Raw genomic sequence first — 9069 nt, forward strand, 5'->3', positions numbered from 1 at the left:
ACATATTTTAGTAGTGTTCAAGAATAATTGGTGCTGCTGGAATAGATAGCACTTCAATAAATAAATAAATAAATAAATAATCTGCCCATAGACACGTACCAAAAGGTATCTTTTTTATGCAGAGTTACATCAAACATAGTCATAACAAAGTTACCTGGCTCCTTTGAAGTACTAAATGAGGATTCTCCATGGGACTTGAGAATCCTTTTTTACTTCTTGATGGTTTGCTGTTGAAAATAATTTTAACTTTGTCATAATCCATGCGAAAGTCAGAAATGCCTTTATAAAAGGGAGACTGCTGCTCTGTTTGGTTTTCCAAAATCTGTCATAAGGCATGAGCACAGGAGTTTATTCTATATGAATTCTTTCTTCTCTGTAAATTTCAAGGCAGCCTTACTCAGACTAGCAGTAGTCTAGACTGAATGCCTGTTAGTGGTTGAAATGTGTTAGGTGTGCGTCTGGAGCTTATCTTGGGACATCTGTGCTCTAAACTGGGATCTTGAAACAACTGCAAATATCCCGCTGAGTGGACAGAATGCTGGAAAGATCCCCTAGTGGTTGGGGGTTGAGAACAAAGAGGTTTATGTGGGACTTTGAATAACCACACAACAGAGGAGCTGCATGGCGTTGCAGGGGCAGTTAGAAGGATTCCTTTTGCCCCTTGGGGTGGATCATGGCAACGTGATGGGGACCTGCCTTTTGAATGCTTCCATGCTGTTCCCTCGGGTCCTGTCGCTGTCCCCAGAGAGCAGAGCTCAGCACCTGCCCCTCCGCTCCACTTGTGAGGAAGCTGCAGGCCACCACGAGGCCTACTCTCAGCCTGCTCTGCTCTGGGCTGCACAAACCAAGTAACCTCAACTGCTCCTCGTATGTCTTGCCCTCTAGACACTTCACCATCTTTGTAGCCCTCCTTTGGACACACTCTTACCGTTTTATGTCCTTTTTATATTGTGGTGCCCCAAACTGCACACAGTGCTCGAGGTGAGGCCGCACCAGCGCAGAGCACAGCAGGACAATCTTCCCTTTCCCAGATGGCAGTGCTGGGCCTGATGCGCCCCAGGGTACGGTTGGTCCTCCTGGCTGCCAGGGCACACTGATGGCTCTCATTCAACTTGCTGTTGACCAAAACCCCCAAAACCCTTTCTGCGGGGCTGCTATCCAGCCTTTTGTCCCTGAGTCTGTATGTATAGCCAGGGTTGTTCCATTCCAGGTGCAGAATCCAGCACTTGCTCTTCATGTGGATGGTGATTGCCCAGCCCTCTAATTGGTCAAAATCTCTCGGCAAGGTCTTCTGCCAGTGACACCAGCTGTGTATTGATCAGCTGGGCCTGCCTATTCCTCTAAATATTGTTCCGGCTACTGCAAGGATAGAGGAAAACCCTACCTGTGCACTTCATCCTTTAACCAATTGCCCCAATACTCTGAAGTCCCTTTTCATTGCCTTTGGACTTCTCTTGGCTACTGCATTCCTGCTGACATCAAAAAACAATAATGGACAGTAATCAGAGGGCGTACCAGACTTTTCTAGTAACATCTCTCACCCGGGCCCCAGGGAGGCAGCAGACATCCCTATGGGTTGGGTCTGATCGGCATATCAGGCCCTCTGTTCCCCTCAGAAGGGAGTCACCTATGACAACAACCTTTTTTTTTTTTTTTTTTTTTCTTTTTTTTGTGATGGAGGTGGTCATGGTACGGGGGGTAGGCTAATTGCCTTAGGCAGCCCCTCCAACCTGGATGGACCTTCATCCACATCATTGTGTGCCTGTCCATCAAGTTCCGCAGCCTTGTAGGTGTTGTGTAAGGGCACCTGGGAGGGTGAAGTGGGCAGGAAGGGGATTTGCCTTCTGCCCCGAGCAGAAACATGCTTCTATTCCCCCTAGTCTCTTTGGTCCCCTCCTTCTGCCAGGTCCTGAGAGGGCAGGGAATCCTTCGTTTCCTGTGTTGTGGCTGGCTGATGCATCTGTCCCAGGGACAGTAGAATACGATTCCACCAGTTGGTCTACTTCTCTGACTTCCTGATGCTCCCAGCCTGCCCACCTCCTCCCCAATTAATGATAATTAATGATAATTTACTTCTAATGATAATGGTAAATTCCTCTCCCACTCATTTCCACTGTGGGCTAAGTACTGATAGAGTCTATGATATAGACACAAATTTTGGGAATAAGATCTTTTGGAAATTCTTTCTGGGCTGTGTTAGTTGAAACAGAGTTTCTGAGTGGGGAAAACTTTTGTCTTGATAAGCATACATAAGCACCAGCAATGTGAAACAATTGAGATCCACTAGTTTTAACTTTTTTCTTTTTCTTTTGCATCTTCTGAGACATGTTGTTTGCTTACTAAAAGCAACACAAATAATAAAATCTCACAGAGTGATTTATAAAGCCTCCCTGGGCCAATTGTATATTCATTTTTCACCTTTATTGTGCAAAAACTTTCAGGAGGAAACATTTTTTTCCAACACAAAGAAATGTTTCCAGTTAATTAAAGCTCATTTTTTTGCAGCGGTCATTGTCACATGGAAATCAGAAAGTGCACACAGTAAAAAGACAATGTCCTGCTTAGACAATATTGGCTGCTTAAAAAGAATGTGAGATCACTGAAAAAAAAAAGGGAAATCTTCCTGTTTCCCACTAGTTGGATTTTGTAGTGAGGAAGATCACGACTTTTAATGAAACTAGGGAAAATAACATTGCAAAAGCATTGATTACAATAATTAAGTACCACTCTCTAGTGGTATTTTGTGCCTTGTTAAATATAGGATGAGGGCAGGTGTGTATCCATGATTCTGCTGAAAATGGAGAGAGGTAGCTCTGTGCTCTTTGTATGTGGAGATAAAGACTCTGAAGGCTGATATTTGTAGTGCTGACTGGTTTGAGTAATTGGAAATAGGGACTTGCAGAACTGGGGTACTGAAAAACCCTGTCATTAACCAGACTTTCAGTTCTCCAGTCATTGGGGAGAACTACTGCGTGAAAGCAGGACTGGTGTTAAGTGTGCAAGCAGCATCATTAATTAGCAAAACTGCATGACAGTGAAACAGCGTGCACAGAAAACAAGGCAAAACAGAGCTCAGGCTCTTTGGATTATTCATTGTCAGACATCTGCACCCCACTGGTTGCTTGGCTGTGTGGCTTGTCATATTGCATACCCCCCATGTAAAAGAAAAATGAGAGTTAGGATGGATATACATTTTTCCTTATTTGGCACTCAGCAAGTGTCCTTTTTCAGTAATTGTACTGATAAAGTGTATTCAAAATTTTAGATCAAATTTTCAAATTTATAAAAGTTAAGGTAAATGGGCTTGAATACTGTGAAATGAAATCTAGGAACTGTGAAATGATTATATATGCAGGTAAAAAAAAAGTTATTATTTATACTTAAAGAGATAGGTAACAAAATAGGTCACATGTTTCATCTGCTTAGTGATAATGCTATTGTCATTTTATACCCACAGTAATCCCTTGAGTCAGATGTGGCTTGTGAGCTGTCTTCTTGGATGGCAGAAAATAGCAAGCTGAAGGTACTTTTAGTGTGCTTTGGGGATTTCAGTGCACCAGGAAAGTGACTGAGAAGAGCTGTGGAGTGACATAGTAAATTTGCATTTTATCCTGGGATCTTCAGACTGTGAATTGTAGTTATTCACCTTTAATAATCAAAGTGAGAAGGAAATATATAATAAGAACTGTAGGGATCTATTTGTTCTGCAATATCTCCAGCCAGAATAATTTAGTGAGTCTTTAATCATTTCAGATAAACATCTGTAATGCTTATTTGAAGTCCCTTTTCAGATCTCCCAGCCGTATGTCTATTACACTCATCCCACATCCTTAACATTGCAGAGCTTGTATCCTCTGGAGGCATGCTAGTCCAGTACTGCATGTCTAATGCCCAAACCCCCTCCCGTCAGTACATTTTCATGGCCCCCCTCCTTGCTACCTGCAAGAAGCAATTCTGCTGATGCTATCTCAATAGCATCAAGAGTAGAGTTTGGAGACTAAGGACTTTGACAGATACTATAGAGGTTAATAAAAAAGACAATTCTGATTTCAGAAGACAAGCCACCCAGGATAAGTTAGGAAGACATTCAACAAGTGTTGATATAGACATGAAGGAGGTGCAGGCAGCAGTTAATCTGTATGCATTTGCATAGTTTGATGGCCTTAAATGGGCATGTTACCTACAAGTAGCCAGTAGTCTTTAGTGTCACCAAAAAAAGACAGGCAGTTATAGACAGCACTGCAGAGGTAGGTTTTAAGGAGAAATTAAAGAACAGGGAGAAATATGATGGGTGATATTGTTACAATTCCCGTTAAAAAGTATTTCAGGTACGTTCTTTTACATGGTTCCCCAAAGCCGAGGTTTGTCAGTGCTGATGAGATGTCAGAAACACAACAGAAAGAGTTGGTACCTGATGTGCAAACTCACCTGTAGAAATTGAGCGCCCATACACCTTTTCATTGTGAGCAGCTCCCTTTATTTTAACAGATTGATTCATACTGCAGAAAGCTGTGTACATATTTGTAGGATTGAGACCTTTGCTTCTATGGTTTTTAGGCCTGGTCCTGTCTTTATTTGTATGGGTAATTTTTTGTAGAAATGAAACACTGTTACTATAATGGCCCAGAGATTATTTTTTCTGATAAATGGAATTAATTTTCTCTAGCTTTGTTTTTGTGTCACCTTCTGAAGCAGCTCACAGCAAAACTCTACTTAAATTGTCAGGTTAAATATATTGTTTTAAATGCAGTGAATAGAGAAATACAACTTCTCTTCTTAACAGAAGTATTTTACCACACTGGGCCACTAGAATGCAATGTCTCTCTTTGTCCCATTTCAGTGTTGTGATGCGCTCACTACATACAGATGCTTATGAATCTGTGACTCATGTAAATAAGAGCCTAGCTTGTTTTCTTCCAGCAATAAGGAGACAGGATAGCTGAATTCAGTCACACAAGCAACTTTTCTGGGGATATTTTCACATGGAGATTCATAAGCACGTTGATCAAAGAGTTCCTTCATCAGGAAGAAGAAAGAAAATACTTAATCAAAATGAACTATTCTTTGAGAAAAGATAGACTTCTGCATTATTTACTCTCAATAAATTTAGAATTAAAAAATATTCCTTTCAAAGCCCTGAGCAATCTGATCTATCTTTGAGGTTAGTTCAGGTTGGAGAAAGAGCTGAACTTTGCTCTGAAAATAGACAGGAAGTAGGCTAGGTAACTTGCCCTTCCAATCTTTTTTGAAATCTTGATACTCTAAAGTGTGGTAACATCACTTTCTGCCTCTACTAATAGTTTGCCTTTCTTTAATGCAAAGTGTAGTTTCCATAAAACAAACTGAGTTTTTATGGAAACAAAAGAGTTTCCAGCTGATTTGGTACCTCCAGTAGCCCCTGCTCACTGGCTGTTATACACTGCTGGGGAAAATGAAGGTCCTAACTAGTTTTCCTCAAAGATAGTTTTTTTTTTTTTTTAATATTATTATTTTTTAATTCTTTTTAACTTTGGTCTGATTTGGGATAAAGAATGGTGCTGAACACTGGTATTTTCCACTGGCCAGGTTTTCCAATTTAAAATTGGATCTATATGAAAATATCCTTAATGCACTGGAGAACTATCCGCCAATATCACATACATCTTGAACAGCCAACTTCAGTTGAAAAGAAACATATTTTGATTAAGATTGTATAGTACTTGCTTTTTTTAAGAGGCTGTGCTTATATATTGTAAGACCCTAAAGAGTAAAGGTTAGAGCAGAGCTACCGCAAATAGGAACTGTTCTCTATCCTCTTGCCATTGCACCCAGCTCATGAAAGGTAGGCATTTTGTAATGCCACTTCATTATAGAGGTTGTCTGTTGCCTCCAAGGACAAAGGTGGCAAGAATGAAAATTTGCATTATATTTCAAGAATATGTTTACAAAACATTTCACCTCTCGCATTTAAAAGAACAACAGCAAAATATGACAATAAAAGCTGCCAGACTGGAAACTTACAGGCTGATTTCTTTGCTGATGGCAAATTGCTCTGGAATTCTGTTAGGCAGATTTACAGCCATGAAAATGACAGCATTAAATATGTATCACCATGTATAGTCATACCTACGCTGGGAGAAAACAAAGTGGGCATAAATTTAACAAATGCAATAGTCCTACACAACAGCTGCTTGCACTCTCCTTTCTTGTCAGAGGAGCACATTTGACGAGTGAGATACATGCTTCTTGCTTGCTGAAATAAGGAGCACATGTGAATCTCTTCAGCTGGGAGTCACTTTGTCAACAGTGAAGTGTAAGACAACAAGTAATTTTACTTATCTGTTTAACTGATGCAGGGGTGCAGGTCTAAAATCCATGATTTATATATGTCACGTGGGCTGGCAGCAGTCCCTGGAAGCGGTCCATAAACTGAGAAATAGATTACGCCCTGTCATTTGTGCTGTTTTTAGCTAGTAGAAGAAGAATCATAAAATAAAGCCTAAAGCAAGTGCAAAGAGAAGAGCTGGAAGACAAAAAGAAATTGAAAGAAAAAAAAGAGAACTGGCAAAGGTGTGAGATAGAGGTTCCTCGGCCAGACCACAAAATTGGGACACTACTGGTTGTGCAGCCCCTGTTGATACCTCTCCCCACAAAAGTGGGGACAGGGTCAGAGATCCACCAGGGATGACATGACCAGGGATGAAGAGGCCCGAGGGAGGAAAGGTTGAGCAGCAGGGTTATTGGTTTATTCACTGTTCAGGCATTTGGGGAAAGAGCCCACCACAGAGGGTGGAACCATCCCAACGTCACTTTTAGGGCAATCAGCAGAACATGAAAATTGAGCAAACTTTATAGGGTGAAATAAGGGTGGGGAGCAACGCCTTGTTCCTCTGAGTAGTGGCAAGCATTTATGTGATGTCAACTGTATCAGCTTCAGATATTTTCTAATGCCATCTCTGGACAGAAATAAAAGAGGTTGAAAGAAGACTTAGCTTCACAGGCAGAAGAGGACAAAAAAAAATAACATGACTATACTTTATACTATTTTATAACTTGGAAGCATTCCCCTTTCATTTCTTCCTACTACAAGGGAGGACTTTTAGGTCCTTCTCATATTCTTAAGCTCTCTGTTGTGTTTTCATCTTGCCAAATGTCTCCTTAGCTGGCTTTTTCCTTGGTTCAGAGAGTTTCTCTCCCTTCACGTAGTACATTAAGGCCTACTCCAGGTTCTGGAAATTATCAAGGTTTCCATTTCAGAAAATCAGCAAAACGTGTTTTGGTATTTTCTCTGTGTTGGGAAAATCTGAGGAGCTGGCCAAAGGAGTGGCAGCCATGTCAAGTTCCTGTCCACCCCCCTTTGATGAAGGCAAAATATTGCCTACCAGTCTCTCAGATGGGGAGCTGAGGAGTAAAGGAATCAGAACATGTGTACAATAGATTTAAAAAAAGCACACAAAAAAGAGTCTGAACAAAAACAAAGTATTACAAACATAGAGAAAAACCCAACAACTGAGTAATTCAGGAACCCAGAGTGAAAAATGCATTTTTGGTTCCTTTCCAGAATCCTCAGGGTGAAAGGCAGGTCTTTACTTTGTTTCAGTGAGTTTTGGAACAGGACCTAAATGACCCTGGTATCTAAATCATACATAAATCAGAAAAGATTTGTTCTTCATCTTTTGGGCTGTGAGCTGGAAGAAAAAGAGTATGTGTTGCTCTGGGGTAATAGACAAGGAAGGGGAAATACACAAATGGTTTTCTGTGAGATAAAAGAGTGCTTATGAGTGCAGACCTCATCCATCCTGTTAAAACCGTTCATCTCTTGAAGGCTGCCCCCTGGAATCGTATATTTATCTTTGTAGAATATTCAGCTTCGTTTTTTGTCCCTTGGGTCACACATTTTCACCATCAACAGTGAAAGTGCTTTATTTCTCATGTATAAGTGAGCTAATAGGTCAGGGAACGACTGCTGAGAACTGTTCATGTGGACAGTGTATTAGCTAAGGAGTGTTTATTTCTTAGTGTTAATCTCACGTACTCTGATGCCTGTGTCCTGCAGAGAAATATTTAGAAAGCCAATTATGTGTTAAACATCCCAAATGAGACACAAAGTCGACAAAATGTCTAAACAGGGACGTGCATATGGTTTAAATACTGACCTATTTGATAATAATGCGTAGTATTTATACATTTTACATTTTTAAGCCACTGCACGCATTTGAACTAATTAATACTTCAAACATCCCTGCGACATATGTAAGCCTTATCCATGATTTGCAGAACAAAAAATTCATACATGCAGGTCTGTGAATCAAAATTTTAAATGCAGATTTGGGTATTTGGTCTTCACAAGATCTGGGTCACTCCTACTTGTAAAAGCTTTCATATGCGTTTATGCACTTAATATTAGCTACTCCTATTGGGAAGATTTGGCCTAAATGACTTATCCAAGGTCACAGAAATCAGTGGGAGAGCTGGGAAAGGAACTGAAGTGTCCTTCTTTAAACATAAAAAGTAACTGAGCTATAAAACTACTTCTGTTTTTAAGTGTATTATGCTTTGGGAATTTAATAATTACAATAATGAATTGATTTTACTTCATTTCTTGCTATTCTTGAATATTCAATCTAGTGCATAAGACGAGAGATACTGCACCTGCGTTGGATCAGTCCCATGGTATATCCAGACTAGCACCTGTATGACCGGGGCCAAAAGGTATTTCTAGTGGTGCAAAATACTTTCAGTGGACTTGTCTGTTTAGGGAACTTTCTTCCTAGGCTTTATCAGTTCTCCATCGATCCACACACTTAGGTAAAAGCAAGATGGTATTGTACTTCATTAATAATTGTTGTACTTTTATTTCATATAAAAGCAGAATGCCCTTTATGCTGGATAAGAAATACTCCAAGAAACTTGAAAAGGGTGAGGATCTCCCCAGAGCTACCTGCTCTAACTTTGAGGGTGGCTGTGCTTTGAACCGATGACTTTAAAAAGTCCCTTCCAAGCTGAACTACACTGCACAGATTCCCTCTGATGAAACCATTGGGTGGGAAGAGATTATACAGTGGACCACACTCAGCAGCTCCCAGCTGC

This window comes from Cygnus olor, chromosome 4, assembly GCF_009769625.2.
Source record: "Cygnus olor isolate bCygOlo1 chromosome 4, bCygOlo1.pri.v2, whole genome shotgun sequence".
Classification (NCBI taxonomy): Eukaryota; Metazoa; Chordata; class Aves; order Anseriformes; family Anatidae; genus Cygnus; species Cygnus olor.